Raw genomic sequence first — 15,445 nt, forward strand, 5'->3', positions numbered from 1 at the left:
CTTAGGGGCACCCGGACCATCTGATCTTAGGCTGTAATTCCATAGATCTGTTTCTGCAAAGCCACAAAGCACCTATTCATTTGAAAGTCAATTGGCATTAAAAGCTCAATGTGATAACTTAGAGTAACAGTGTCTGGATAGAAGGTCAGAGTTTAAAGCAAAGTCACTGCTCAATGCTGAGCAAAGTTTACCAGGAAGTCAGCAGTAGTCCAGACCAAGTAATCTCAATAAATGAACAGGTCTGGGTATTAAATGACTGTTACTGTTGATGCCCTGACCTTCCCTCCAGGTACACCATCACCCTCATCTCATAACTCTTGTTTGCTGCCTTAACCTTTACAATGTCAGGGGCACCTATGGGCTGAGGGTTTTTACTGTGGTTCAGTCTATCACTATGAAACTGTAGCTGTGATGTGATAGAACATCTTTGAGAGTCATGTCAGCATCTCTGTGTTAACCACGTGAGTTAACTTCTTAGTAGTTTGACACTGCCTACATTAAAGCCAGACAATGGAATTGTTGAAAGAAGATATACATCACTCTTCCTGAAAAGCAAGAAGAAGCCTTACTTGGTCTGGTATTACCAGTAACTTATGATGGCTAATGTTATGTTATTGAGTGTTTTCTAAGGAGAAGCTTCCATTACATGTTTGAATGTTAAAGTGAGCCATCGTCTTTTCAGAGGACATGACTGAAGGCAGGTATGATGAATATGTTTTGAGTTTGCACTGCCTTTCCCACAATGCTATGAGACATGTGTGCAGGAAATAGTTGTAACTGTCACATAGTTGTGAGTTCAGCCAACAGAGCTGCCTTTTTCTGTGAAACGAATGTAGATCATTAACACCAAACTATCATATGGAGCAAAGGTAATGGATTCAGTGTTGTACGCCTTTAACTCAAAACTACAGCAGAGCCCTTTTTGTCCGTCATTGTCTTCTACTGCGTCTTCTCTGTGATTGGATCACCTCTGACATGCATCTCTTCTATCACTCAACAGCTTGCAAGTGACAAAAGGCTGCGTGTGCATGTATAGTGTGATTTTGCTAGAGGCTTTAGAGCTTCTCAGTCTGTCTCTCTCACTTCTTTTTGCAAAGCACGATTTCAGAGAAAACAGCTCATTTTCATCTAAAAACCTCCTATTTGTTCTCGCAACACTTTTAGATCACTCTTTGAGAATAGGTCATGAAGTGTTTCTTCTTGTAACAGGCAGTATTGTTCAGGTTTTTGTTTTAACTCAAAGCTCTGAGTACTCTGCGTGAAACCGAAACTGTTGCATGCCAGTTTTTCACCAATTTGTGTTACATTTGTTATTAATATGTGCCACTTGTATGTAAATACACATTAATATATATGTAGAGATATGAAACCTTAACTTTTTGTGTTAAATGATTTTTCAAAGTGAACGTTAACTAAAATCATTCACTGCATGGAAAAGTCACCAGCAGTTCATGTCATATTTTTTTGCCATAGTTAATGATTTTCCACTGATGCTACAGCCTGAGCATGGAGCCAATAAAATTGCCAGTTTATTGTGACTGCAGACCTCTGAGTGATTCATCTGAACACTGTTTACCTTCTCAGTCACCAGAGGCAGCTGTATTTTCAGATAACAGTTTCCTGGAGGAGGATGTTGCTGACCTCTGTCATATTCTTAAGGGGGAAATGAAAATAAATGGCAGACATCTCCATATTTGATGGCTGCCCCCCCCCCCCCCTTCCAGTGTGGACATTCAGAATAACTATGTATACATACATAACCCAACCCTCAGTCTGTGGCTGGATGAGTTACCCATTTGCCAAGTTTCATCACAGAGTGTGTGGCAGTTGTAGGATGGCACAGATGTTGATCATCATCCTCCTCCCTGCCACTGCTACCAGTCTTTCCAGGTCCAGCCTGAACACAGATCTGGCCTTCCTGACCAGCTTGTTGACACTGCTGGCATCACAGAACATTGGCTGCCACAGACTGGTAAAACATCCTCAGTAGATGCTTACGCAAGTTGAGGGAACACAGTCCTTTCTTGAAGAGCACATCAGGGTCTGAGTTGCACTGTCTATTGTAGAATTGGACCCCCAAGAGCCAACAACTTCTACTTTTTCATTCAGGATAGTGACAGGAGCCAGAGGCTTTCTGCTTCTTTGAAATTTTAGAAGATTAAACATTTTACACCTATATAAAATACAATATAATTAAACACAGTACAATACAACACAGTATAATTCAGTAGAACTCAGTTTAATGTTTCAGTTTGGAATGACTGAGTGGTTCTTTGAGGGTCCTTTCCTTTTCAGACCTCTCTGCTGGAGGTGTATGGGAACATTATCCAGCTACATGTGACTCTTCGGGTCATGAAATGGACTTTGCTGAACAGAGGCATTTGGTTTCACAGTGTGTTGGTGTGACCAGCTGCCTCACTGCTTAGCTAATGTCTTGGTCTGGAAACAACCTCAATAACAGAAAAAAGCTTTGCATTCTCCTCTTTCCAGGACAGCCAGCTGCTTTCTCAGCCCTCTACCCTCAAGTGTAATTTCTAATCCTTTTTCAGAGAAGGGATTAAGCTTCCCTTCATGACCTTAGGACCTTTCATGTAACAATGACCTGCTCCCTGATCCATGAGATGCTTGTACCTTCATGCCCTCTGTAACCAATTTCAATGGGAGCTTTGAGGGGAATATTACAGCTGTTCTGGGGACAAACAACTATTTTCAAGGATTTGTGCTTATTCAAATCAAATATTATATTTAATTTGATTGAACAGGCTCTGATATAAGAAAAATTGATTTTTACAAGTTTGTCTTCGTATTTTGTCATGTCATTTAGTTTTCTTAAAACTTACCCTGAAAATCACATTTAACAAACAACTTCCTTTTCATTTCACTTCAGACTAGACTGCTGTTAATCTTCTGTTGTTTTTCCTGAATCAATCAGCAGCGAGGAATGTATTTGTCATTTTTAGTTGACACGGAATGGATGTGTACAGGGTGGCCTGTTAGGAATGTAGAGGATGACATCTCAGTTTTTTATCCCACTTATCAAGCACTGGTTTGTCGTCTGTTTTGACCACAGTGATTCAAAAGTCTGAAATTAGGCTACTTTAAAGTAGCATAATGTGATTGAACAGAAAGTCTGCTTTTAAACAATATGTTGAGATTAACCCCCAGTTGTTCTGGGTAGACATGGTGCCACTGGGACAAACTAACCCTAATGACAATATTCAGTACCATTGTTATGTGGATGATATGCAGTCACCCCCCTCAGCTCCGAGCTCCCTGTCTGAAAACCTGTGACATCTTTTAAATCACTTCTAAAAACTCATCGTTTGATAAAAGTTTTAAATTTATTATCTAATTATAATCTAATTAATTGTATAATTTTATTTGCCTCATTACAGTTTTTTTATATTTTGCTTCACTAACTGTTCATTAAGCTTGTTGCTTTGACCTTACAGATTTTTTAAATTGGCTCAGATCTTCTCTCCTCTGAACAGTCAGAGAACAATCTTCACAATTTTAAGCTTGCCCAACCTAATGGAGACTGCAAGGTTACTTATTTAACATTTATGAACGTTTACTGTGAGTTGACTCCAAACTAACTGACACCATGTTGATGAAGTTGTTGGTGTGGCTGCATTTTTTATTTTTTTATTTTTAAACAGATGACCAAAAAGTCAAGTGTAAACTTTGCAGTCAGCAGTCATAACAGCAAAACACAGCTCAACAACCAACATGGCATATCATCTAAAATCAGTTGGCTAATTTGTGATGCTCCATCAACAATTCGTGTTTAATGCCTGAGGCTTTGAGTGTATATTCCTCAATAGTATAATTCTATTTTAAGACATCATATGAATATGGGCAGGTTAACACTGGTCAGCTCTGAGTCTGTTATCATTTCAGTATAAAATAATAAGGTTAAAATGATTTAATATGCTTCCAATACTTGCTTTTTATGTTTATTTATAATTCATTTAGGCTAATAAGGCCACCAGGTAGAGTGCACTCAGTGCATTGTGGTCAATTTAGTAAACCTATACGTGTAGATTTATTTTTTTTAAAATAGGTACGATTTCAGTCAACCAAGATCTTCTTTGGTTGACTAAAGCCCTAGAAAATTAATGTGAAACTATGAAAGTAAGAGGGACATCCAGCCACCCCCAGTAAAAATCGCACCCTGATGTTTATGATAAAGCCACAGTCCACTACCTGCTCAGCAGCAAAAAGCAGACACAGTCAGAGACCAGCTGGTGAACATAGTGGAGCACTTAGCAGCTAAATAGCCAGATATTTCCCTCAGGAGTTGGTGGAGACAAAAAGCTGAGCTAAATGAGAAGGAAAACTGGACTTCAATTCATCAGGTGGAGACAAACACCACTCAAAAAAAAACCAACAAAAAAAACAAAAAAAAACAATGAATGCAGGTTTAATAGCAGAAGTGATCATTACAGACCATGAAGTGTTTGAACTGCAGTAAAAGCAGAACCCACTCTGTTATAGGCATAGTAGCATATCCTATTCCCTACTCCTGATGCAGATATTTTAATTATGCTACACACATTGAGAGCTGCAGAGAAAACACAGGAGGAAACTATCTGGATACCTCTGAAACAGCGATACAATTAAGCCATTGCAGTTGGAGGAGTGGAAAGACAAACTGTACAGCATTAAAGGCTGATTGCATGCAGAAAGGGAAGTTGAGGGTGTTATCCTGTTTCTGGAATCAGCTGTGCCCCCTCCCCTGCTATCCCACTAGAATGTCAGGGGAAAGGGATTAGAGGAGGGTCAGAGGTGCAGGCCAGGTGAGATTACATGGGCCTCTGATTATGAGCAAGGGAATGTCATACACAGTGTACTGTGATGTTCCTGCAAAAGGCTTGTAGTTTGAGATTCTTGGATGCACTGCTCTTTTGAGGGCTATCCACTGATTTTTTTAACCATAAATGATGGTTAGGTAAGGGTTATCAAGGTTCAAAGATGACAGTGCAGACACATACAAGAAGGCAGGTAGGGGCAATAAAGGTGCTTTAATAAATGAATAAATCTGACTTACAAGGGGTAGGTGAGCTGGCAAGAAGAAACAGGAACACACACAGGAAACAATACAGACAAACTGATGAAGAGTGAGGGGAACACAAAGACTAAATACAGAAGGGAAGCAAGGGTAATAAGGAACAGATGAAACTAATTGGGGTGGGGAAGGCAATCACAAATGAGGGATACATACTACGGCAGGAAGCCAAACAATCAACAGACACACAAGGTAATAAATTTCAAAATAAAACAGGAAGCACAAATGAAGGGGCAGATCGTGATAGGGATTATTATCCTGTTGTAAAAGCCATCCTCTTTTCATTTTCAGCTTTTGTACAGACAGTTTGATGTTTGCACCCAGAATTTGCTGACTTTATTAAATACATTCTTCCCTCTACCATTGAAATGTTCCCCATGACACTGGCGGCAACACAAGCCCAGAGCATGATCCATCCGACCCTGTGCTTAACAATTGGAGAGGTGTTATTTTCATTTCACCTTTTTTCTCCAAACACACCTTTGCTCATTGCAGCCACAAAGATCTATTTTAAATTCATCAGTCCGAGGGATTTGTTTCCAAAATGCATCAGGCTTGTTTAGAATTTCCTTTGCAAACTTCTGACACTAAATTTGGTGGTTAGGATGCAGGAAAGGTGTTCTTTTGATGACTCTTCCATGAAGGTCATATTTGTGCAGGTGTTACTGCACAGTAGAAAAGTGCACCACCACTCTTGGGGTGCACAAACTTTTGTATGGTGCTCCTTTCCTTTTTTTCACTCTAACATTGTATAAAACAAAAATAATACACTCATCTAGCTTAAAATGTAGAAAAAAATGTTTCATCTTTAAATGTATGCCTTTTGGAGATCACTTCATCTTCTACTCACTTAACTATTCCAGTAAGAAATTTTGACCAGGAGTGCCAAAACCTTTTCATGTCACTGTATAGAAACACAACTTAGGTTGTTGTTTTTCTACTGTGAAAAACCACAACCTAAGTTGTTGAGTTACTGTACTCAAGACATTGGAAAGAAGAAAAGTGAAAAAAAAATCTGCTCATTGATGAAGTGAGCATTATGTCCTGAAGTAACCCCACATTTTTGTGAGTGATCTCATTGTGTGCCATACAAAATATCATTGGAAAAACAAAACTTATATTGAATCTATTTGAACTGCAATTTTCTCATCCTGCCATAGCCATCTGACAATGTAAAAGTGTATGGCCAATTACTGAAACTTTTGTTCATTTGGATGTCTGTAGACTGCTCACTTTCTCGGTGGCCACTAGTCAGCTGGCTGAGTTACTATAGCAAGTCGATTCATGTCTCACTTTCATTCCTCTCCTATAATTATTTTCTCTGATAGTTAACATTCTTCATACTGTTTTTTTGAGCTCATCATCTGTGGCAGACGTAATCTTGGCTGATAGATTTTCTCCCTGGTTTATTTCTGCAGTAAAGACATTGGGAGACACTAAGAACTCGTTTTCACTCGTCATGAATTAATTTCCTCTGTGGCAGCAGAATATATTACACAAGAGTTTAACACCTGCAGGTTAAACTAGAAAAACCCAAACAATTTAAGGCTGATTAACTCTGAGAGGCTTACTCTCTCTCCACTTTCTCCATTCAAAAAGAATATCTATTATATACATATTTAATTCATGGACATGCAATGGTCTAGTCCTGAAACATAGGACAACCCTCACTTTTTAAAACATGAGTTTCAGAATTGGCGTATTGGCGCTTTTTGTATTAGCGCCAATACGGTATTCTTTGTCTACAGAGCAATAGAGAACTCTCAGCATAATTTTTTCTGTTCATTGGGTTTAGGCGCTGTGCAAAAAAGCTGAAAATCTTATAATGGTAGGGAAAATCCTGGCATGTACTGAGGAAGATATGGAGGGTTGCTAAATGGTATGCACCAAATGTATGAGTCGAGTCCTACTATTCACACATGCCAGGATTGGGTTACACCAGCTATTAAACTTGTGTGTGTTAAGTCCTTCTTCGTTTTTTAGTAACTACCAGCTCGACTCAAATGTAGTAAATCAGGTTACACTAAGCTTAAGCAATATCTTATTAATTTAATACTGAATGTGCAACAGTTCAACTAAATCAAGCTTCTACAGCATTGGCCAGTCACAAACCAATCAACAATGTGCACACACAACGACGGCTGATGACTGTTATGACTTATATACTGTGACAATAATTCAACTCAAAAGTGATTATAACAACCTGACATTATATGGAAGGTCAACATTGCTTTTGCGTTGAATGCCCTCCTCCCCCAACCTGCATGGCCCCAGTCTGCAGCCTGTTTGTGCTTTTGTCAGCACAAGACAATGAAGTGAGGCTCATTACAAACCTCAGGGCTGATCTGGGAGGAATTTAATTGAATTCCAGGTGGTAAGGTCTAACAGGATTACTAGATGTGGACATGTGACAGAGAAGGGCTCGCAGCATAGTCAGCCAGGAGATTATGCAGTGAGAACACAGTAATGTGGCTTCCAGTACTTACCACCAACACACGCGTGTTCATACCCTGACACACGTCACCTGCACTGTCACTGCACTCCAACCAATCTTATCCTTATGTGATACTGTTGTTCAGCGATCTAATAGTGAGTGGGAGATATATATATTTCTGCGATTATATACAATCAACATTAGCGGTCATTAATGCATTACTGTATCATGATATCATTTGTGGTTGGCAGACAGCTGCCTAATGTATTGATAGGAACGTGAAAAGCTCTGCCACTCTCTTGCTCTGGCACCATCTTGAGAGACTAGACAGTTTATTTAGGAATGTACACTGTGAGGTGCTGGGAGTAGGATTTTCACATCTATAGTGCAGAGACAATCATGAATATTGGCGTCTTCTTCTAAATTTCAACAAAATTGCTGCACAGAGTCAAGTTTAGTTTATTTTTTTGAAATCCCAATTATCTACAGCATTGCAGCAGCTACTCTTCCTGGGCTCCGAAGAACAGACTTTATGTATTGATGATGCAAACATTACATATACAGTCCTGGTTAAAATTACTGGCACTCCTGAATTAAGAATATCTTCAATAAATTAATACTAATTAGCATTTTTTTTAAATTAATATATTTTAATCAAATTTCCTAATCAAAACAGGTTACTGAACAAAAGAAAATAAAAAACAAAACTTGCATAATAGTGAAATATAAAAACACAAAATGTACCCCAGGCACAATTATTGGCACCCTCCACTAATATTTGGTTGCAGAACCATTGCCAACAATGACAGCTTCTAAATGTTTCATGGAACAATTTAGAAGCTTCTTGCACCTCTTCCATGCCATGCATTCAAGTTCCTTTAAGTTTGAAGGAGTCCGTTTTGCAATAGCAGATTTCAGCTTTCTCCAAAGGTTTTCAATGGGATTTAGGTAGAGACTCATTGCTGACCAGTTTAAAAGAGTCCATCTTTTCCTTTTCAACTCCTACAATTCAATAATCAGAATATATGAAATAGCTGTCTCATGTCAGTGTCCCAACACCTTTCAAATTATAAAACAGTCTGTATCACACTGGTATTCAAAACAAAATCAAAATATATGAAAATAGTCAATTTCATTGCATTTATCCCAACACATTACAACTCACACTATGCTCCTTTTCACTCTAGTACTCTAGTACAATTATCAAAATACATGAAAATAGTCTGTTTCACTCCAGTATTCCTGGTCCACAACCTAGACAGACCCTCCACAGCCACAACATATCAACATGATCAAATTCAAATGTATATTTTATTCAAAACTTAGCTTCTACATCTATTCAATTTCTCCAGTGAAAAGAAGCTGTTTTACTAAAAATTTAAATCAAATTTTACTGTTTTCTTGTGCGATATGTCTCAGAAGTAAATTCCATTCACACATAGATCAGTATATGATAGTAGGCTTGATTGCCAATTTGTCCTTGCTTTCAGTAATGTAAAATTTCCTCCTATAGCATGTCTTTTGGAGTAGTCATGTTTATCTAAACTGAAAGATAGATTCTTATACAATATAAACGTCTTTGTAACAGAGATATTTCTGAAAAATACAAGTAATGAATAAAAAAATCTGTTTTTAGCATATAACCAAGTTAGACAATTATTCACTACAACAACATTCACTCTGTATTTACAGCGGAGAGCTAGATTCACTACTCTATTTTGTACCATTTGTAATTTCTTTGTCTAATCACTTGTAGCTTTAGACCATACTGCTGGACAATAGTCTAGATGGGACAATATTAAAGCCTGAATCACCTGTTTAGTTCTGTTTCATGTCAAAAATTTTGCACATCTTTTAATAACAGAAATAACAATTCCCATCTTAGCAACCATCTTCTTTATATCTGTTTTGACCATGATAACTTCTATCTAAATTAATTTCCAGGACTCCTGGACTTGGTTAATACATTCATCGTTTTATGCAAAGATATAAATTTGGTTTTACACGAAGAGAATGGTTTGAACCAAAGACAATGCTATTTGTATTGGAAACACTGAGGACCAATTTATTTTTCCTAATCAATTCAACCACTGACCTCAACTCTGTTGTACAGCAATGGCCCAAGACAGGTTCCTTGGGGCACTCCACATCTTACAGTTTTGACATCTGTATAGCTCCCGTTAAAATAAACGATTTGTGTCCTGTTAGTTAATTAACTCTCCATCTATGAAAATTCCGACTGGGCAAAACCATAACATTCAAGCTTTTCCCATAATAATTCATGATCAATAATATCAAATGCTGCTGTTGAATCAATTAGGACAGCACCCACTATTTTCTTCTCTTCAATTTCTCTCAGCCAATCATCAGTCATTTGAGTCAGAGCAGTAGCTTTTGAATTTCCTTCTCTGTATGCATGTTGTGGTTAAATTATTAATAGAAAAATAGCATATAATTTGTTCACACACTATTCTTTCCATAATTTTAACAGGTAATAAACTTATTGGATGAATATCAGATCAAGAAAATGGTAATTTCACATTTTCCGGCGGTGGTATTATTTTGTCAGTTTTCCATTCTTGTGGAAAAAACCTTCCAATAAAACTCTGGTTTATATTATGGCAAATTACAGGAACAAATAAATCAGCAACCCTTTTAAGGAGTTTCCTGTCAAGGACATCAACACCTAAAAGTTTTTAGCATGTTTTTTTTTTTTTTTTTTTTTACCTTACATAGGTAAGGTACTTACTCTTTTCAAATTTAAAATGATGATTTTTACCTTTCATGATTAGATTTTCTATCTACTTTTGGCATGCTGTTAATTTTTACCGGTATGTGATTCTGAATATAAAAAACAACTCCACCCCCAAAAGCATTCCTATCTCTTCTAAAAATGTTGTATGCTTGAATCATTAGTTACGCATCCTCAAATGTTGAATCAAGATGTTTTTCTGATATTGCTAACATATGTAAATTGCCTGAAGGTAATATTTTTGTGATTTCAGTTAAATTATTCCTAATGCTACAAATGTTTATGTGGGCTATCTTTTGTCCCTTCTTAGGTTGTTTAGAATACTTAATAACACTTAATGAATTTATAATATCTACTTTGCTCTTCATCTAATAACCAATCAACATTGAAGCCAACACTAAGACAACATTTATCATTATCATTTAAGACATACACATGCAAACACCAAACATCCATGTTGCAAGCCTGAGTAAACTGACCTCCTGTATCGTTTCCCAATCAGTTATTCATTTTATTAATTATTTAGGTCCTGATTAGTCCTCCATAACAAAAAGCATTAATTTTATTACCAACACCATGTGTTATACTTTATATTATTCATGTGAAATCACTTATTTTAAATATAATTTCAACATATGTATATACATTATCTCCTATTTATTGACCTGTCTAATTCAATAATTAACTTTCAAGAACAAACACAAACAGAAATTTGTCTCCTTTAGTCAAGACATTAGGTCTCACCTAGAGATTATAGCCTATTCTTATTGAAATACTTATAATATATCCAAATGCACAACAAAATTAAAATAAATAAAATCACTGCAACAAAACAAATAAAGTAGGCTAATTCATAATTCAATCTAAATAATAAATCCACACTTTATCCCAGAACTGGTTCCGTTCAGTTAATAGTCATTTTTCTTGATGTCTTCTTTTTCTTGATATCAGCAGTCCCTTAATTTTTCACTTGATCACACTGGTAGAGTGGAATTTTGATCACCTTGCTGAAATAAATCTCTGCAGTCTTATGATACTGCACGTATTTAGTGTCTCCATTAAAAGTGACGATGAGTGTGGCTGGATGGACTATCCCATGTTTAATCCCAGCTTCACGTAATTTTGCTCTGACATCTTTGAATTGGGCTCTCCTTCTAGCCATCTCTGATGTCAGATCTGGGAAGATCCCCACCGTCATTCTTCCAAAGTTCATCACTCCCTCCTTCTTCGCTATTTTTAAAATAGTTTCCTTGTCCAAATTCTCCTTGTCTTGTCCTGACTGACACTGAGTTGTTCTCCTTTTGGAGTAATAAGTTAAAATAAGTTTTTTATTGCATTCGTTCAAGTCTGCTTTCATTTTTTTAAATTGAGGCTGTAGCTTATTGATCGCAGTGTTTATTTCCTCTCTCATTATCGAGCAAATTAGAATTAACATTTCACGCAATTCAAAATTCACATCTCACGTTTTTCATCTTTTGCGCCTTCTTTGTCTGTTGTTCCTGTAAATTTCTCAGGTGAGTCAGTTGAGTCAACTGGACTGTCCTTATCATTCCATTCCTTCATCAGTTTTCTCTGTGCCATTAAAAACTTTTATCCTTTTTCAGTATTTCCTTGTCTTCAAGTCTTTACCATAATTGATCAGTTGATTTGATCAAAAGTTTGCTGGAGCTCAGTGTTCCTTGTGCTCATTCCTAGAAACCAGACTGCTTACCTCACGTCCGGTTGCGAGGACTGCCTACATCCAGTTGCAAGTTATTCATGCAATCAAGCAGTCCTCTGACTTTATCTGGTACCTGTTAAATTCATTTCACATGTAGACTAGTTTTAGTACTTGTCATTTATCTGTGACATTCTGGCAATATTTAGAATTTGATGGTGATTCTATAGAAAAAATAAATGTGAAAATTGAAAATTCTGTACCTGCAAACACACAACAAGAAATGTCACAACAAAATCAAGAAACACTTTTCAGTGTAAGTGTGAATTTTGAAAATGTGTTCCTCTGAACCCCCATCATGTTTTAATAAATGGTTTGATTCTGACTTTTTAATTTAGACAGTAAATGTTTCATGTATAGCTTTCTTTTTTCTTTTTAGTTTATTAAATACATTTCTCAACCTCTCAATTTGTTCACTTTTTTAAAAACTCTTGAGTCATATGACCCACGAAAACAGTTGGACAGGAGGGTAGGCTGTTAAATGTGTTTCTCTAAACTGGTGTGTAAGCTCCACTTATGAGCAGGGTTCACCTCAGAGAAGAAGGGGTCTGCGGACATCTGGAAAGTGGCTTCATAAATTATTAAATGTCACATCCATTTACTTCACATACACACAATAAATCAATCTCCTCAGAGAAAATTAGTATATCAGGTTATGTGACAACACAGTTCATGCACTGGTTACTGTAAATCCATGTATACATGCAACAGGTCAGTAATCAGATTTCTCCCCTTCCCCCAACTTATTTTGGAAGTACTCCAGGATAAAAGAGACTAAAGTACATGAAGTAATCATGTTAATCCAGCATGTTAAATTATGTCATACAACTGCATAAATCATGTCATTTTCCATTGACTTCACTCAAAAGACGCAATCACTTCAAACTGCTAATTGATACATCAGGAGAATATAGCAAGGTTAGCACTATCAGAGTCAGCTTTCATGCTCTGATTTTGCAGCCTTAAATGAAACAATCCCTCTAAAATGAAAGATTGAGGACTAATCAAAATGAAAAACTAACATGAGACAACAATGGAGAAATAAATTAATAATAGAGTTAGGAGAGCCAGTTCCAGGGTCTGTTGGCTCATACCCCCTGTCCACCAACACAAACCTAGTGTTATCTGTGGGCTGGAGAAAAACTTTTGTTACAATTAACGTAACGAGTTGTCAACCTGTCTCTCCTCTGCTCCGCTCCATGTGTGTTTAGAGGCGCAAAGACACACACAAAGTGAAACAGAAAGCAGAGGAGAGGAGAGAAACGTGACCATAAATGGCAGCAAAACACATTAGAGATTCTCACACTGAGCTGAAATGAAAGGAGTACACATAAATTAGGTTAATTACATCAATTAAATATTTTGTTTTTTAAATTTTTTATCTTTTTTTTTTCGGTTTCTTGGTGGGGCGAGGGTCCCGTTTGGGGGATGGGCCACCCCTCCAAGGCAATGGTAGGGGAAACGCTGAGTAAGTGGTTCTTGGTTCAATACCAGCAAAGTATTGGTGCTGGTCTCTAACCATTTTTCCTGGCCAAGAGCCGGTTGTTTGGCAATCAAACACAAAGACCTGGTTCATGATTAGGCACCAGCTTCGAGCCGGCCCTCGAACTCCCTCGGTGGAAAAGGGGTATCAGTGAGTAGTTCCTGTCAGTACTCGTGCTACAGCATTCTGGATCAGTTAGAGATTTGTTGGGGAGGCCTGATAATAAGGAATAACAATAATCTAGCCAAGCATCCAGCATCTTTTTGAAACAGGATGTGCCTGATTTTTGCAATGTTACATAGGTGAAAAAAAGCAGTCCTTGAAGTTTGTTTTATGTTGGAGTTAAAGGACATATCTTGATCAAAGATAAATCCGAGATTCTTAACAGTGGTGCTGGAGGCCACAGCAATGCCATCTAAAGTAACTATATCATTAGAAAATGTGTTTCTGAGTTGCTGGGGGCCAAGCACAATAACATTAGTTTTGCTGAGTTTAATAGCAGAAAGTTGCTGGCTTCATGTCCTTAAGGCATGCTTGAAGTTTAGCCAACTGATACGTTTAATCTGGCTTCACTGACAAGTAAAATTGGGTATCTGCAAAACAATGAAAGTTTATGGAGTGTTTCCTAATAATATTGCCTAAAGGAAGCATATATAAGGTGAATAGAATTGGTCCCAGCACAGAACCTTGTAGAACTCTGTGACAAACTTTGAGTATATGTAGGATTTATCATTAAACGTGAACTGAAATAGATCATATCATAACTGTTAAATATGTTCAACCATAATTACTTTATAGGTTCAGCATAATATCAGTGTTGTCGACACTATGTTCCCCAAACTTCGGTTTATTTGCCCTGTACTGTTTCCTGTAGATACCCAGTATTTTATCATTTATTTCTCCTTTCCTCTAAAATACCTAGTTGTCTCTCTCTTGTTCACCATAGTCTTTTCCTCCACTGTACCTACATTTAACTACCAGTAAGAACAAGCCAGTGTTTTCTGGGACCTGATTCATACAGAGAAATGGTACTGTAAATGTTATTTGATTCCGTGGGAAGACAAAGAAGGCTTTACTGATAAAGCACGAGTAGAAGGGAAGAAGGGAGACATTAGCTGAGCTGTTGATGTCACAGTGACAAAGGAGTCCAGACTAAATATCACTTGAACAGTTTTAGCAAGACTCAGCAGTTACATACGTGTAGCACAAGACCACATTTTAGATTTAAATTTTCCCATGTATAGGGCACCACCTGCTTTTGCAGGAAATTAATTAATCAAATTAATAATAAATAAGGATATTTATTGTAACTAAATGTCTATAAGCAACTGAATTCTTTATTTATATAGTGCAAAATCATAACAGAGATTATCTCAGGGCACTTTTCATATGGAGCAGGTCTAGACCGAACCCGGTTCTTGGTGGACGGCCGTCTGCCTTGACTTACAGTAGTAATTAACAGAGTAATGAGGTTAGAATTAAACAGATGAACAAAATTGATCATTGAATGATAAAATAAACTCAGGATGTAGTTTGGCAAGAGTGAAATAAAGTGTGTAAATTAGTATTATCAGGGACTGGAACACTATGAGAATGAATCCGGGCTGCCCATCTGATGACTTTGTTACAGCTGATGGAAAAGCTGTTTACGCTGAGAAGGGCTCTTCAAGCAGGCTGAAGTTCTGGAAGATGCAGTTTCTCTGCTGGTTCGTTATTCTATTGAAGTTGCTGTCGGATGAAGTATGTTAGTTTCACTTTCCATAACTAGACTCTTTAAATAGTCTTGAAAGTCATTTCACTGTCTGGGCAACAAAATTTTCAAAATACTAGTACAAAAATAGGAAATAAAAAAGTTCACTTAGTTTAGTAGTTTAGTACCTACCTAAGAAACGCCATCAAAGATCATGGAAACACAGTTGTTGAACTAATTTTCATAATATTGACTAGATTAGTAAATAGTGGAACAACAGATTCACTTTGATTTCAGACTT

The sequence above is a fragment of the Xiphias gladius genome, chromosome 16 (assembly GCF_016859285.1).
Source record: "Xiphias gladius isolate SHS-SW01 ecotype Sanya breed wild chromosome 16, ASM1685928v1, whole genome shotgun sequence".
NCBI classification, from domain to species: Eukaryota; Metazoa; Chordata; class Actinopteri; order Istiophoriformes; family Xiphiidae; genus Xiphias; species Xiphias gladius.